General features: G+C 53.5%; 1 protein-coding gene across 2 annotated transcripts in view; it reads left to right on the top strand.

Annotated features, from left to right (window-relative positions):
• PPL (periplakin) overlaps positions 1-16309 on the top strand; it is a 45431-nt gene that overhangs the window by 897 nt on the left and 28225 nt on the right. The window lies entirely within an intron of this gene.

The raw sequence follows: 16309 nt of genomic DNA, 5'->3' as shown, positions 1-16309 counted from the left end.
GAGCATCCACCCTAACGTGGCCTCACGGTGGTCCTCACTCCTGTCCAGGCGCAGAAGAAGGTGAGAAGACCCTGGCCAGGGCTTCCAGCATTCTCCTGTGGTCCAGCCCAGGGAGACCTCTCAGACAGGTGCAGGCAGCCCTGGGCACTCCATTACTGTGAGTTCCAGCTTTTTCCAGAAACTGCACCACCCTGTGGTTTCAGGGTCCCCATCTCCCCTTTGGGCTGTTCGAAGCTCAGAGGCATTTATTTTCCCCCTCTAGAGTCCCCCACTCCCCCAGCCTCCCCAGGCTTGCACAACCCCAGAGATTGGGCAGGGCCCTGCATGCTGCTCCTCTGTGGCTGAGTCCAGCTGGCTCTCAAACCTAGCTGGGGTCCCGTCCAGTCCCGGAGCTGTTCCCTGGAGCATTGCACAATCACACACTCTGTGCCAGCCACGGAGGGCTGTTCTGTTCTCTCCCCACCAAGACTCGGGCCCCTCCAGTCCTTTACACATGCACACACCCACACACCAGGAGATGGGCCAGGCCTCACCCTGCCCTCTGCCTCCCCCATCCCTCCAGACCCCAATCCCTCCAGCTCTCTGTCCTGTCCCTCTAATAGAAGGTTGGATCTAACAAGGTGGTGATGAGCTCATATGAGCTGGGAGGATCTTGGCTTTCCCAGTAGAGGATAGGAAGGAAGGAATTCCCATCCTTTATAGCTGTGTGGACTCCAAGGGCCCGGGCGGCAAGGAGTCAGGGTCCTCCGCTTCTCTCTCCCCCTTCCCCCTCCCTGCATAGTTCTGGCCCAAAGCAGCCACCCTCTGTCCTTGGCTGACAGCCATTGATTCCAGATATCAGCTTTGAGGTTTCTTTCTCCAGGAAGACTTCCCAATTCTCTCCCCGGGATGGGATGAGATGCTCTTCCCTTGGGCTCCATGGCCTGGCACAGGCACAGCCCTGAATAGGGCCTAGGTGCTTCCCTACCTGATCTCCCCAGACCAGTGTGTCCCTCCACGTCTGCCCCTCAGTGGGGACAAGTTCATAGCCTGGGTTGTGGGCTGGGGGACAGCTTCTTGCTCCATTCTCCCAGCAAGAACCTTTTGAGTGTTACCTGGTGCCTAGCACTGTCCTTCTAGCTCTACGATGTGGTCACTGGTCATGGAGACACTGACCCTTGAGAGTTGCTTTTTCATCCTGAGTTTCTTGGGGGCCTCCTTTGTCTAAGGGAGGGTGGGGTTGCAAAGCAAGACACAGCACGGCAAGGTGGGTGGGAGCTCCAGCCCGGAGAGCAGAATGTTTCCCTTCTGATCCTAGCTTTGCCACTGCTGCTGTAGGCAAGTCAGGGGCCTCTCCCAGGTCAGCTCCCTCATCTGCAAAGTAGGGACGGTGCAAATCTATCTTCTCCATGGGGTCTTGGTGGGGAGCAAATAAATGTGACAGTGGACAGAATGCCCTTAGCATGCAGAAAGTACCCAGATGGAGGGGCAGCATCACTGCCTTCAGCTGAGGGGCCCCAGGACCCAGAAGCCAGGCAGCCACAGAAGAGCCCTCTGTGGAGAAAACTGCCCCTCCCTGTTTGTCAACCTTTTAGCTTCTGAAACTGAGGAGGGCCAGGACCTGGTGAACCCCGCTGCTCCTGTCACCCTGGTTCCTAATAACAGGTGTGGGAGCTGATGTTCACACCTGAGCTAATGACAGGGTCAGGCTGATGGTGCAGGTCACTGCAGCTGAGGTTGGGCATCCAGCTCAGCAGGGAAGGTCTGTCCTGAACCACCGCTGAGACTGCAGCCCCTACCAGTTGCCCCTTCCTGATTATGCAGCCTGGGGCGAGCTGCTTGGCCTCTGAGCTGGTGTTTTCGCCTGCGTAGAAAGGGCATAAGCATAGTTCCTGCCGGATGATATTGTTGGCATGAAAATTGAAATAACACAGGGAAAGAGTTCAGAGTTCTAGGAGGCCTCGATCTACGGTGGCTGCAGTGGTTAGAACTATTGAAGAAATGCAGAGAAGTCACTCACCACGCACCTGGGATTGGATTGGATGCCGATGGACAGGCTGTGCACTGTATACCTCCAGGGCTGCCATTCCCGGGGGAGGGGGTGGAGGAGACATTGACTACCTCCTTGTACTTGATGGATTTATGCTTAATTACTAGTGGTTACAGGACTGTGTCCTGGCTGTAGGACATAGAGCTGGATGGACGAGGTCTCTAGCCCGATGGCTCAGGTGCCATTGTCAGGGGACTGGTCTGCAGTAAGAGCTGTCAGGGTTACGGTGGAGACCTAGGAGGTCAGGCTGGACTTCCTGGGGAAGTATCCGACCTGTCCTGGGGAGGAGTGGAATGGTTAAAATCCAGCTCTGGGGTTGGACTGAATCCTGCCTCCGTTTGATTTTGGCAAAGAAATCTGACCTCACTGAGCCTCAGCTTCCTTATCTGTAAAATGGGACTAATTTTGCCTTTCCACCCAGACCTGGGTCCCAGTAAGCACCCAGCAGCCTGGCCTCACCTCTCAACCTCACCTCGATTGCATCCTGCAAGAATCACCTCACCTTAACAGTGCCTCCCTGTGTGAGTGGCAGGGTCCCAAGGCTTTAAGAGCTGGGGAAGGGCTGCATGGCCTCCTGGAAGCAAGCTGGGGTACCCTGAGCCTCTTGGTGGTTAAGAGCCCAGAGTCTGGTGTCAGCCAGGTGTGAGTTCAAGCCCTCGCTTTGCCCCTCCGGACTGTGTGACCTTGGGCAGGTCACTTAACATCTCTGAGTCTTAGATTCTTCATCTGTGAAGTGGGAGTGATGAGAGCACCTGTGAGGTTGCTGGGTGTGCAGCCCCAGACCTGGTTCACAGTGAGTGCTCGGTAAACCATAGCAGCCAGGACGAGTAGTCACACACTAGTAAGGGTAAGGCGAGTGCTAAGCCCCAAGCCGACCAGATAGCTGGTCTCCTCTTCCCTCGGTGGGCCAGGAGGCCAGCTGACTCTCATCCATCACCTCGGCATCCAGGTGGCCCTCCCACAAGCAGACCCAGGGAGACGCACCTGCACCCAGGGATCGGTCGGTGACAGCTGGAAAGCCTGAACAGTCTAGGAAGGCCTCTGTCTGCAAGGCCCACCTCCAGCCATATGGGTGACTTGTACTGGAGTCGTCCCCGAGGTCGTTTCTCCAGCACCTACTGTGTGCCCGGCATGGCCATAGGTGCTAGAGTGTCTCATCCTGACGCAGTGCCAAACCTGGCCTTGGTGTCTCATTTCACAGACGGTAACACTAAGGCCGAGAGTAAAGGCATTCACCTCAGGCTCATAGCTCACAGGTGGTCGATCCTGGGGGCCCAGGAGCCCCTGGGAAGGGCAACTAGGTCTTCCCACCCACACCTGGGTCTCCTCTCCAGGGACTGCCCCAGGCCAGATGGTGGAGTCACTGGCTTTTGTATTCCCTGACTCCGCCCCAGCAACCCTGTCTGCTTCCCCTCTCTCTGGCTTTGCCCTCACTTGCCCAGCCCTTCTCTTGGCAGAGGGAAGGAGACCTGATAAATTAGATTCAGAACAGAACAGCACAGAACCTTTAGAATGGCTCCTAATGGTGGCGTTTCGAGCATTGTCAGGGGCAATCATCTGGGGACAGGAAGTTTTGGGGGAGAGGCTTAGTCCAATTCATACCATTTAGCCAATGCCCTAAGGAGGGTAAGGGGCACCCAGAGGGCCCTGGCCACCGAGGCGGGGGATGGGGGTGAGGGTGGGGGTGGGGAGCTGCCTTTAAGAGCATTTCCAAGGCTCCTTGTCAAGAGGGGAGGACCTGTGCTTCCCAGCTCCCTTCTGCTCCAGCCTGCCAGTTCCAGCCTGTCTCTGGAGGGGGAAGAGGGAAATGGCCTCTGGTCTTTGTTCTCCTGCTTTAGGTGGCCCTTCTGTGTTTAAAACCCTTTGGAGGATCCCTGGGTGGCTCAGCAGTTTAGTGCCTGACTTCAGCCCAGGGCGTGGTCCTGGGGTCCCCGGATGGAGTCCCACATCAGGCTCCCTGCATGGAGCCTGCTTCTCCCTCTGCCTGTGTCTCTGCCTCTCCCTGTCTCTCATGAATGAATAAACAAAATCTTAAAAAAAAAAAAAGAATAAACCCCCTTGGGCCTAGGGTGGGAGGCCTCTGGTGCCCCAGGTGGAGCCAGCCCTGCGTTTCCCTCCACTTAGCCCTGCCTGCTGAGCTGGCTGCCCAGGCCCTCTTGCCTGCATACTTGCAGTAGCCTCTTCACAGTTCTCGCTTCCACCCCGACACCTTAGTCCCTTCTCCCTTTACAGCCAGGGAGCTCTTTGTAAAATGCAGATCTGCTCCTCTCCCTGCTGCTTAACCCTGTGCCAGGGTTGCCTCTGCTCTCAGGCCCTGGTTGCTGCAGCCCTGCACACAGGAATGTGTGCCCCCTACCCTGTCCTTTCCACACTGCATCCAGGCACATGGCCTTCGTCCACACTCTTTCTCCTGCCTGGAATGCTCTTCCCATCCCTCTTGGCTCATTTCTCCTCCTCTTTCTTGGTTGGTCTCTGTTCCTTAGGGAAGCCCTCCCTAACCTCTCGTCTTGTCCATCTCCTTGGTCCTTAGCTCAGCAGCCATTTGACTCTGGCCCATTGGCCAAGTGGGAATGGATGTCTGTCTCCCCCCTAGAGACTGGCTGGTGTAGCTCACGTGCTGAACAAATGAATGAATGAGTGAGGGTGATCCGTGGGGGCCTGCTAGGATTCTCTCCCTCCTTAAACCTCTCACAGAGCACACACGGGTGTGTGCACACGCACGCATTCCGCATTCCGACCAAGAAGGTGGGGGTGGGACAGAATGTGAGCACCTGAACAGAGAGTGCCGATGACCCCTGACCCCACCCAGCCACCTTCTTCTGTGTGCTCAGTAAACAGGCGGTGATAATGCAGGGTGATGAGTGCTGAGACAGTGGAGGCAGAGGGGCCCTGACCCAGCCCGAGGGCTTCTGGAGGACCAGCAGGAGGTGGGTGGATCAAGGGAGCATCGAGGGGGATGAGGCGGAGTAGGTGTGCAGCCATGTGCATAACATAAGCCTGAAAAGTCATCAGCGAACAAAGCCAATGAAGGATACGTAGAGTATGTTTATGCACATTTTAAAAAACATTCATTCAAAGCAACATAATGTTTCAGGATGCAGACATAGGTATGTAGTGAAAACATGAAACAGGCTTGGGAGGAAACCAGCAGCTCCAAAATTACCCTGCCCCAGAGGAGGGGGCTGCGGGGATAATGAGTGATAACGTTATATTTCTTTGTAAACAAAAATTAAAGCAAATATAGCAACACGGGAACATCAGCTAAGTCTTGGTGATAGGATTCTTTTCTGTACTTTTCTGCGTGCTTGAGCTAGATCATGAGTTTTCAGGTCTTTTAAAGTGAGGAGTGGGGTGGACAAGGAGAGCGGACAGCAGGAACAGTGTGGGCTGGAGCCTGGAAGGGAGCCTGGAGTCCTGTGTCTCAGAGTCCAGTCAGTAGTGGGAGAAAGAGGAGGTGAGCCCAGGAGGACCGGTCCTGAGGCCAGAGGAACAAGAATGGAAGACAAGCAGGATGGTGCTGGATTGGGAGACACAATTGGGAAGTCTCAGGAAGGTGGCAGGGGTACTGGGAAGGGTATAAATGTGTGAGAGGCTCAAGGCTGAGTCCTGGCGTGGGGCAGCTGCCAATGATTATGTTGTATTTCTTAGATAACACTACCCTGACCTCTCTTCCAGGTGAGGCTCAGAGTTTTGGTAGCCTGCCCGAGACTCGGAGCTGCCCTAACATGGGCATTCTGAGCTACGAGCAGGCAGGCTGGCCACCAAGTGTCCCCGCTGGCCACCTGGCCCACCTGCCCTGGGTAGAGTGTTTCTCAGGTCTTACAAATGAGCTGCACACCCAGCTGCTCCCTGGCTCGCTGCTCAGCCTGCTGCCTGCTGACCCCGAAAGGCTGCATGGCTGCAGAGAAACAGTCATGTGTGGAATTTCTTGCTGCTCCAGTTGCCTGGGCTCGGATTTCAGACTCATAGCTTTTATAGTTTTCACTTCTCCGTCCTGGGCATGGGGACATATTGGTTCCAACTGAAAGTTGGGGGAAGGTTCTAGGTTTGTGCCAGGAACTGAGAGGGCTCAGTCCTGCTGCTCCAGATAAGGAGCTTGACTCTTCCCAAGTATAAAATGGGCAACCCAAGCTCTCATGTCACTGAGGGGGACACCGAGGCCCAGGGGCAGGTTCTGTGGGCATGGTGGGTAGAGTAGAAAGAGCCTGAATTTGGGAGCCGCAGACTTGCCCTTCAGGCCCAGCTGTGCTGCGTGTGAGCTATGCCCCTGTCCCCTGTGCTGCCGACCACATTCCCACCCCTCTCTCGGCTTGATGAAGGCAGGGACTTTGCATGTCGTGCAGTCACTCCATTCCCCCAAGAACGGTGCCAACCACATAGGAACGCTCAGTAAACAGTGGTGGAAGGTCTGTTTTGAATCTGTGGAACAGGAGGAGTGGAAGCTTGTGGAGGTCTGGAGACAATGTGTATAAAACACCAGGCACGTATGGAGATTGTGCTTAATAAATGGAGACTGGCACTCCTGGTCTTGAAGCCAGGATGACGTCTTGACCCTTAAGGGCACCAAGACTGGCTGCAGCCCTATTTAAACCTTACAAAAATCTTCAGGACTAGCACTGATGTTACCCAAGGCAGCTTGAACTTCTGTGTGGGGGGTAATGAGAGCCGGAAAGCACACGCCTGACACGGGCCTGGAGGTAGGGTGGCTTTGCTGGGCGGAAACAGATTAGGCCGGGAAACGGAGCTGTAGTTACTAAGCCAGCAATCTTCTCTGTTTAGGATATACTTCCTCAGGATTAATAGCTGGGTGTGGAGGATTTTACTGTCTAATTACCATGGAAGTTTCTAGTAAGGAGAGTATCAGTCAATTGACCAATCAATCTGGTATTTACTGGATGCTTCCTGTATACTGCTTTCTTATAAGACTTTCTTCCTGTAGAGATCTGGAGATTCTTCCTCAGTCTGCTCCCTGTAATCCTGTGATGCATTACTGTGGTTCGTTTCTGGATTCCCAACCCTGGCTACACATTAGAATCATCTGGGGAGCTTTAAAAGAAATGTCCAGGCTCTGTCGCAGGCTGATTAAGTCAGAATATCTGGGGTGTGGCCCACACTTCAGTCTTTGGATGTGTACCCAGGAGTGTGAACCCCACGTTCACACTGATTACTTTGATCTGTCTTGTTCTTGAGGTACGTGCAGCTTGCTTTCCCTTTTCAATAGCAGCTGCCTGGTCTGTTGTGCTATATTCACTTATTCTCAACTTTCCTGTATCATTCTGTTTCAGGTATGTGTCTTATAAAATGGCACAGAGCTGGCTTTTGTTTTGTATTTGTATTCTCAGCTGAGAGTCTTAGCTTTCAACAGGAGAGTTTAACTCATTTACGTTTATTGTAATGACTGATGTGTTTGGACCTACCTCTGCCATGGTAATTTGTAATTCCTATTTATCATGTTTCCTTTGACTTTTTTCCTGCATTTTATTGGATCAAGCTATATTTTTACAGTTAAGTTAGGATATAAAGTCTAAATAGGACACAGTGGATGAAAATATACTGACCCAGGCAATCTGGATCTTTGCAGTTATAGTCTTCAGGGTGTTTTTCTTCATCCCACTTATTAGGTTGTAAGCCCTTGGACTTATCTGTCTTGGGGGGGGGTATGTATGTTTGGTGTGGGCAGTGCCCTTAATTCCAGGCCTTGCATAGGTTTGGAGTTCAACATGTGAACTCCGATTTCAGAGGTAGGTAATGAAGAAGGGCCTGTCCCCAAGGCCTGTAAGAGGGGCAGAGAGATGATAAGGAATTGGGGGCGGGGGTGAAAGTTTATTTGGCAGTGATTGACTATCTAGAAAACTGGCTAGGGTGACAGCAGTCACCAGTCTGGATGCTTACTAGTCCAATGGCCCCAGGCAAGTTGCCCTTCTTCCCTAGGCTCAGTCTGTTCACTGGGAGCAATAATAGTACCAACCTCGAGGGGTTGTTATGAGGATCAAAGTGGAAACATGTGTCAGGTACTGGGGCAGGGTAGAGCCCCGGGAGATGTTCCCTCTGTGCTGATTCTTTCTCCCAAAAGGCCTCCTCAGAGGGACAGATTGGGATCCCCTCATGATGGCATCTTAGGAGAATATCTGAGTCAGTCACCACCACTATGACTCAACCACTGGGATTAATTGTACCAAGTCGGATGCCAATGAGATGTAAATCACTGGGCCTCCCCTGAGTGGTGAACGCCTTGCTGCTTCGTCCTGTCTCCCTGATGTCTCCCTGTCATTTCATGGATTGGTACTGGTCACCCTTGTTCTGAGAAGGTGGCTCTGGAGCCTGTTCAAATCCTGGCACCACCACTTCCCAGCTGTGTGACCTTGGGTGGGTTTCTCATCCCTTCCAAGCTGCAGTTATCTTCATCTGGAAAATGGGGGGATAGGAATTGTGGCCATGCTATCAAATGTCTGCTCAGTTCCATAGCTATTTGTTGAGCCCCAAGCCTATGCAAGGCCTGGAATTAAGGACAATGAAGGGCTCCCTAAAAGATGACTGTCCTGGGGCGCCTGGGTGGCTCAGTCCGTTGAACGTCCAACTCTTGGTTTCGGCTCAGGTCATGATCTTGTGGTCGTGAGATCGATGAGATTGATGAGATCAAGCCCCGTGTCGGGCTGTATCCTCAGTGCAGAGTCTACTTCAGATTTTCTCTCCCTCTCCCTCTTGTTTACTCTTTCTCTCTCTTTCAAATTAATGAATAAAATCTGAAAAGAAAAAGATGAGTACATCCTTACTTGTCCAAAAGTTTATAGCCTAACAGGCAGGATTAAGAAAAGTCCCCAGTGGGGGCACCTGGCTGGCTCATTCGGTGGAGCACAAGACTCTTGATCTTGGGGTTGTGAGTTCGAGCCCCACGATGGGTGTAGAGATTACTTGAAAATAAAATCTTTAAAAAAGAGAAGGGCCTAGGGACACCTGGGTGACTCAGCGGCTGAGCATCTGCCTTCAGCTCAGGGCATGATCCTGGGGTCTGGGATCGAGTCCTACATCAGGCTCCTTACAGGGAGCCTGCTTCTCCGTCTGCCTATGTCTCTGCCTCTCTCTCTCTCTCTCTGTGTCTCTCATGAATAAATAAATAAGATCTTAAAAAAAAAAAAAAAAAGAAACAGAGAGAGAGAATTGCCAATGACTGTAAGGGTGCCTTTCTCCCAGGACGCCAAGATTTCAGTGGGTCTTGTGAAGGGACCAAGTGGGTGATTGGCACCTAGCAGGTGCTTCGTGTTTAGCCATCATTTTCTGAGTGCCTACTGTGTGTGCCTTCGCGTCAGAGGCAGGACAGATGTCTGGGAGGGACAAAATGGGGGCCAAGGGACAACTAGCATCAGAGATAAGCCTCTGGATTATCTGGATGTCTGGATGTCTCCAAGGAGCTGCTTATGCCCTGGCTGGCCCTAGAGGCAGGCAGGACCCAGAAGGGGATGACCCTGGCCAGCAGGCAGCTGGGCCTCTGCTGTGGGCTCTGGGAAGGGTGAGGCTGGTTCTGGGGAGAGGTGAGCACTCCTATGCATTCCAGACATTCCAAAAATGATGGCTCCTGCCCACCCTTCCCCTGCTCCTGTGCACACCCACTGAAACAGAATTAACCCCAAAAGGGAGGGACAGTAGACGTGACCAAGAGGGAACATGGGGACTGACTCAGGCCTGGAAGGCAAGGTGGTCCTGGCTGAGGAGGGAAGGCGGTTCCTACTAGACGTGCCCTGTGCCCGCCGCTTCCTGTCTCTACACACAGAGAAAGCTGAGTTGTGATGGATGGGGGACAGAGCGGTTCTGGGAAGACTTATGGCAGGGCTGCAGCACCCCTCTGGGGTGTGATCTCTTCCCCAGAGTGGCAGGTCACGAAAGAGGCCAGGGCAGGAAAGAGGCTGTTCTCCTCGCCTAAGGGGAGGGATGGCTGGGAGCAAGCCAGATGCCCCTGGCTCTGCCCTGTGGCCTGTGGGCAAGGATGCTCCAGCTCCAGGGGCATGGGAAGGGGCCCCGGGTGTGGTTTACCTGGCACTCTATCCCCAGGCTCCATACTCTGCTGGGTGCAGCTGGGAGCTCTGGATTGTTTTGAAGTCAAGGAGCCAGGAATCTGTAGACCTGACCTGGCCTTGGGGCAGGTGTCTGGACAACCTGTGTAGGTCTGGTAAGAGGGTGACAGAGAGCACAGGGATGATCATTTACTGAGTGTCCCTACGTACCAGGCTCTGAGCAGCACCCCTAGGTGCTCTGTGCATCTATGGCAGAACTGATGGGCTGAGAGCAAAGTGGCCAGAAGCCACAGAATCACCTAGAACTGCACCGTAATACTTGGGAGCCACTAGCCACATGAGCTGAGATGGGCTTCGAGTGAAAACTACATGCCAGGCTTTGGAAGGCATAAGATGAACAAGGAATGCAAAATAGCGCATTAATAATGTTCTGTCGACTACCTGTCAGAATAATTTCTTAGATATATTAAGTCAAACCACAAATTGTATAAAAATTAAGTTCACCTGTTTCTTTGGACTTTTCTTTAAAAAAATTTAAAAAAAATTTTTTTAAAGATTTATTTATTTATTCATGAGCGACACAGAGTCACGCCTGGAAAAGGATGTTACAGGGCCCGTCATCCCACAAAACTGGCTTAGCACCCTCTTTTTTTTTTTAAGATTTTATTTACTTATTCATGAGAGACACAAAGAGAGAGAGAGGGAGGCAGAGACACAGGCAGAGGGAGAAGCAGGCTCCATGCAGAGAGCCCGATGCGGGACTCGATCCCGGGCCCCCAGGATCACGCCCTGGGCAAAGGCAGGCGCTGAACTGCTGAGCCACCCAGGTGTCCCCTCTTGACTTTTCTCATGCTGGAAAAATTTAACTACAAACATGACTGTCGCAGCCTCTTTCTATTGGGCAGCGGTGACCTTAAACGCAAAGTAGGACAGTAGGAACCTGGGGACGTTTGCCGCTTGTTAGATGTGTCTTTCTGTTTGCCGCTCCGCAGTAGACACCATAACCCTATTTATGGCTGAGGAAATTAAGGTAGGCAGGAGAAATAGCACGTTTGGTTACACCAGACATGGGCGCAGCTCACTGCCTTGTTGCTGGGATGAGGATTGTGCTGGGCGCTGTGGACGTGGCAGTGAACCAGATAGACCAAGGCCCAGCAGTCCTGAGCCTCTGTGACGTGACTGCCACATCCAAGGTACTTTATAAGGATTATCTCCTTGAATTGTGTCAGCTCTCTGGGGTGGGGCAGATTCTTATCTCCGTTTCACACACGAGAAAATAGGCAGGGAAAGGCTAAGGAGCCCACCCAGGGCAGAGCAACACCAGAGTCTATGTCTTTCTCTGTGCCAGGATGACTCAGTTTCCTTCCCTGCACGCAGGATAGAGAGGAAAATGGGTCAACTCGTTCCGCATGACTTGGGCACGGAGAGCTGAAGGCAGCAAGGGAGGCTCTCGCTGCCAGGTGGAGGGTTGGCCATTCATGGAGTCCTTGGAGGGCCTAGGTCTCTCCTGGAGGTAGGAGGCCGGGAAGCCGGCCCTTCTGGTGGCTGCTGAGCTTGGGACAGAGATAGACAAACTGAGTGGATCAGTTGGGCATGTGGTCAGTAAACCAAGTCTTAGCCAGGGTGGTCCTAGAGGTGATCTACAAACAGAGACACCGCCCCACCTCACCCCAACCCAGAAGTCACAGCCAGTGCAAAGGCCCTGAGGCAGAAAGGGCTGGGCACAGGGTTGAGATCTGGAGGTCCTGTGGGCCATGGGCAGGAGTATGAGCTCTCTTCTCAGAGCATTGGGGAGCTCTGGCAAGTTCCAGGCTGGACAGTGATAAGATCAGGTGCACTGTTGAAATGTGCTGCAGCTGGCCTGGGCAGCAAGGGTCTGGGCCCAGGCAGATGGTTGGGGGTGGCTGTTGCATTGGTCCAGGTGAGACGTAGCAACCCCGAGCAGGCTGAGACCACAGGGCAAAGGAGGGTAGAGCCAACAGGTCTGTTCCCAGTGGAACGAGGGAAGGGAAAGGCCGGGATCTGGGCGGTTCTGGGTTCTGCTTGAACAACCAGGTAGACGGGCCCTCCCTGCCCTCCCCTTCCGCGGTTTCCCTCCCACAGACAGGAGACGGTGCTCAGGGCTCCAGAACGCCTGTGCTGGAAGCCTTACCCTTCGAATCCCACAGCTGATTCTAAGCCCAAACCCAAGGCAGTGCAGTGGGACCGAGCCTGGGATCCGCATCTTCCCAGTGGCCTCACTGCCCAGGTGTGCACCCAGCCTCTCCCTGCAGGGATCGGAGGAGACCTTTCCAAATACTGAAGTTACCTGGGAATTTCCCATGCCCGGGCGAGGCGATGTCCGAAAGGAGGAGCCAAAGCATGTCTTGGCTCCCATGAGGATCAGTGTGAATGGCACGGTGGCCTGGGGTCTTTAATTTTTAATTTTTTAATTTTTTTTTTTTTAGCTCCCCGGTGCCAGTGCAATCTGCCTTCGGGCTTTTGTCACCCCCTGGACAGAGACCCCATGTGGCAGCAGAGAGCCTAGGCTCTCCATGTGGCAGTGCCCTCTCATTCAACCCTGGCAGAGCCCCGTGGCATGCATAACGGGATGCACCCCGCCCCCCCCCCCCGTGATGGACAGGGAAACTGAGGCTCAGAGAGGCTGAGCAATTCACAGCTTGGGAAGGACTGAGTCAGGATTCCCCTCCAGGCCAGCTGCCTTCCGTCTGGGTGCTTGAGCACCGGGTCATACTGTCCCTCCAGCCGCGAGGAAGAGCAAGAAGCACCTGCACAAAATAAAGCAGGAAGGACTGGGCAGCAGGATGGGGGGGTGAGGGTCCCCTGAGATGCCTCTGTTCTTTTCCTGCCCATCTATTCCCTCCGTGGTCTAGATGACCCGGGTTCCATCTCCGTCCCCACTTCTCTGGACAGCGCCCGCGTTGCTGCTGAGCTCCTGGGTTTGAGCGGCCACCAGCAGAGCAGGTTGGGCTATGGTTATTGAGTTTCCACCTCCTGGTGACAGAACCGGGTACCTGATGCCGTTTAGAGCTCTCAGGCTCCCTCCCTGCAGTGTCCGTGCTCTGACTACATCCTGGGGACACAATGAGGCGCCTGTTCCAGGCTGGTGCCTGCAGGCTCAAACCCAAAAGGCCTTGTTTGTCCCTCAGGGTGTCCTCACACCCAACCCAGGGCTCTGCGGAGATGCCAGGCAGCCCTCTGGCCGGGCTGCACCCCATTTTCCCCAACTAGCGCCAGGAGTCTCATGTCAACGGGGCTCTTCATCCTACTGAGGACAGGGACCCTGGCCCTCCTGGGTCCGTGCCAGACCTCGGCTTCCTCAGCCCAGGAGAAGAAAATGAGGGCTGGTTCTCTGGAGAAATGGGCCCAAATCTGCCTGGGACCCCCCCCCCCTCATCTGGCTTGTGCACCCTGCACAGCAGCAGCCGGGCTGGGTGGGGTGGGGCCAAGGGAGCCGTGGTGGGGACAGGTGAGTCCTGCATCCCACCAGCTTCTACTAGGTGGGGTCTTAGGTCACGGCACCCCACCTCCTCTTGCCTGTCCACAGCTAGGTGTCCTGGATGCCATTCCCATCACCAAGACGTCCCGTAGGGGGTTGCTGGAAAGCCCAGACAACTGGAAGGAAACTTTTCTTTAAAAACTAAACTATAGGGGCACATGAGTGGCTCAGTGGTTGAGCATCTACTTTTGGCTTAGGTTGTGATCCCTGAGGATCGAGTCCTGCATCGGGCTCCCTGACGGAGCCTGCTTCTCCCTCTGCCTGTGTCTCTCTGTGTGTCTGTATGTCTCATGAATGAATAAATAAAATCTTTAAACAAAAATTAAACTATAAATTTGTTTCCAATTCTTCAGTCTCCCCCTAATGTCCTTTCTCTGTCCCACAACCCCATGTCGCACTCCGTGGTCACATCTTCTTAGACTCCTCCAGGCTGACAGTTCCTCAGTCTTGTCTTTCATGATCTTGACACTTTTTTAATTTTTTTTTTAGATTTTATTTATTTACTCATGAGACACAGAGAGAGGCAGAGACACAGACAGAGGGAGAAGCAGGCTCCCTGCTGGGGAGCCCAACGCGGGACTCGATCCCAGGAACCCGGGATCATGCCCTGAGCCGACAGCAGGCGCTTCACCCACTAAGCCACCCAGGGGTCCCAGACCTTGACACCTTCGAAGAGGGCTGGTCAGGTGTTCTGTAGGCCGTCCCTCGGTTTGGGCTTGTCTGCTGGCTGCCAGCCCTGAGATGGAGGTCATACATTGAGAAGGGCTCCTTGGAGGCAATCAGGTGTGCCCCCCGGTACCGGGTGTCAGGTGTCCCACTGTGTTGATGTGTCTTCCCCCTGGGGATGTTAACCTTCTGTCCTCTCCATCGAGAACTTACTGATTTTCAGGAGAAACCTATTTTACAGAACCAAATGCAAGCCGGAGTCCACAGGCAGAGCCCATGCACAGCGGAGCGACGTAAGGGCTCAGGTGCCTTGTGACTGGCACGCCTGTGGGGGCGGGGGGTGTAAAAGTGCCATAAATACGTGTTGTGTGCATGAGTGCTCATCCTCACCATCTGTGCTGAGTGATTCGAGGTCCCTCGCTGAACGGTACTTCTTGACTGTCTCCTGTCTGCTGTCAGGCACTGGTTTTCTGCCCTGAACCTCCAGCTCAGTCCCTGAACCCCAGGGTGGTCTCTGAAACTCAATTCAAATGTTTCCAGGAGGGCCTGACTTTCCTTCCACTCCCCTCACTTAACTACATGGGATGGACAATTCCCATTTTATAGATGGTAAAAGGGAGGTTCAGAAACAAGAAGCTCACACCGATGGCAGGTGCGGTCAGGATTTGAACCCCGTCTGACTGCAGGCACCAGCTGCCTCCTCTGTGACCTTGGGTGGATGCCTTTGCTTCTGAGGGCCTCAGTTGGCTCATCCGTGTAATGAGCAGGTGGGGCTGGATGACTTCCAAGCCACCCTCTGGAACCAAAGGCCACTGCCCAGAGAACCTGTGTCTGTGTTAAACTTGAGTAAGTAGAGGAGGGCTGGGTGTGTCTCTCTACCAGCATGTCGCTCAGCCCTGCCTCCCTCTCCAGGGTGGGGGCACCTTGGCTTTCCCGGCTCTGCTGGTGATCGTTGCCTCCGGGGTGGACAGGACTGGACGGGGGTGGTGGGGAAAGGTGGTATCTTGGTCTCCATCAGTCGGGCTCATGCCCTGTCTGGCTGCCCCAGTGGGTCTTATTAGTGAGATGAAAAGCTGGACTGGCCAGGCCAGTTCCCAGCCGTTTTGGGATCTGCGCCCCCTCCCTCAGGTTCCTGACTTGCCCACATTCCTGCACTCCTGCACACCTGGCCAGAATGCAGGGTCCTGTGGGGCGCCTCATTCGGGACCCCAAACCCAAAAGGAAAAAAAGTGTGCTAGGACTGTGGCCCGGAGGCCTGGATTAGAACCCCAGTTGTTGTTTTCTGGCAGTGGGAATTGTGGTCAACTCATTAAATCACTCAGTGCCTCAGTTTCCCCATCTGTAAAACTGGAAAACAGTGCAACTTCAGCAGTTGTAGGATTAAAGGAGTTAATCTTTTTTTTTTTTTTAATGTATTTATTCATGAGAGGCACAGAAAGAGAGGCAGAGACACAGGCAGAGGGAGAAGCAGGCTCCATGCAGGGAGCCCAATGTGGGACTCGATCCCGGGTCCCCAGGATCACGCCCTGAATCAAAGGCAGATGCTCAACCACTGAGCCACCCAGGCACCCCTAAAGGAGCTAATCTATATGTATGTGACTTGCTTAGCACTGGTGGGCACATGCTCAACTCTGTGCGTGTTAACTAGTATCTTCTAGGCAGCTGGGCGCCTGGAGCTGGTCTAGCCTCCTGGAAAATAGATACAAGGCAGGAAGAAGGCTCAAGGGGGTGGGGGAGGAAGAGACAAGCCCCATCACCTAGAAATGGCACTTGCCAATTTTGAGGATATCAGCTTTTTTTTTTTTTTAATATTTTATTTATTTATTCATGAGAGACACACAGAGAGAGGCAGAGACACAGGCAGAGGGAGAAGCAGGCTCCATGCAGGGAGCCCGATGTGGGACTTGATCCCAGGTCTCCAGGATCACGTCCTGGGCCAAAGGCAGACCACCCAGGAATCCTGATATCAGCTTTATCGAGATACAACTCCCATACCATACCATTCACTCATTTAAAGTACACAATTACATGGTTTTTCGTATATTTATAGAATTACCCACCCATCACCACAACCAATTGTAGAACATTTCCGTCACCCCCAAAAAG

This window comes from Canis aureus, chromosome 8, assembly GCF_053574225.1.
Source record: "Canis aureus isolate CA01 chromosome 8, VMU_Caureus_v.1.0, whole genome shotgun sequence".
NCBI lineage: Eukaryota > Metazoa > Chordata > Mammalia > Carnivora > Canidae > Canis > Canis aureus.
This window is presented reverse-complemented; position numbering and strand designations above follow the sequence as displayed.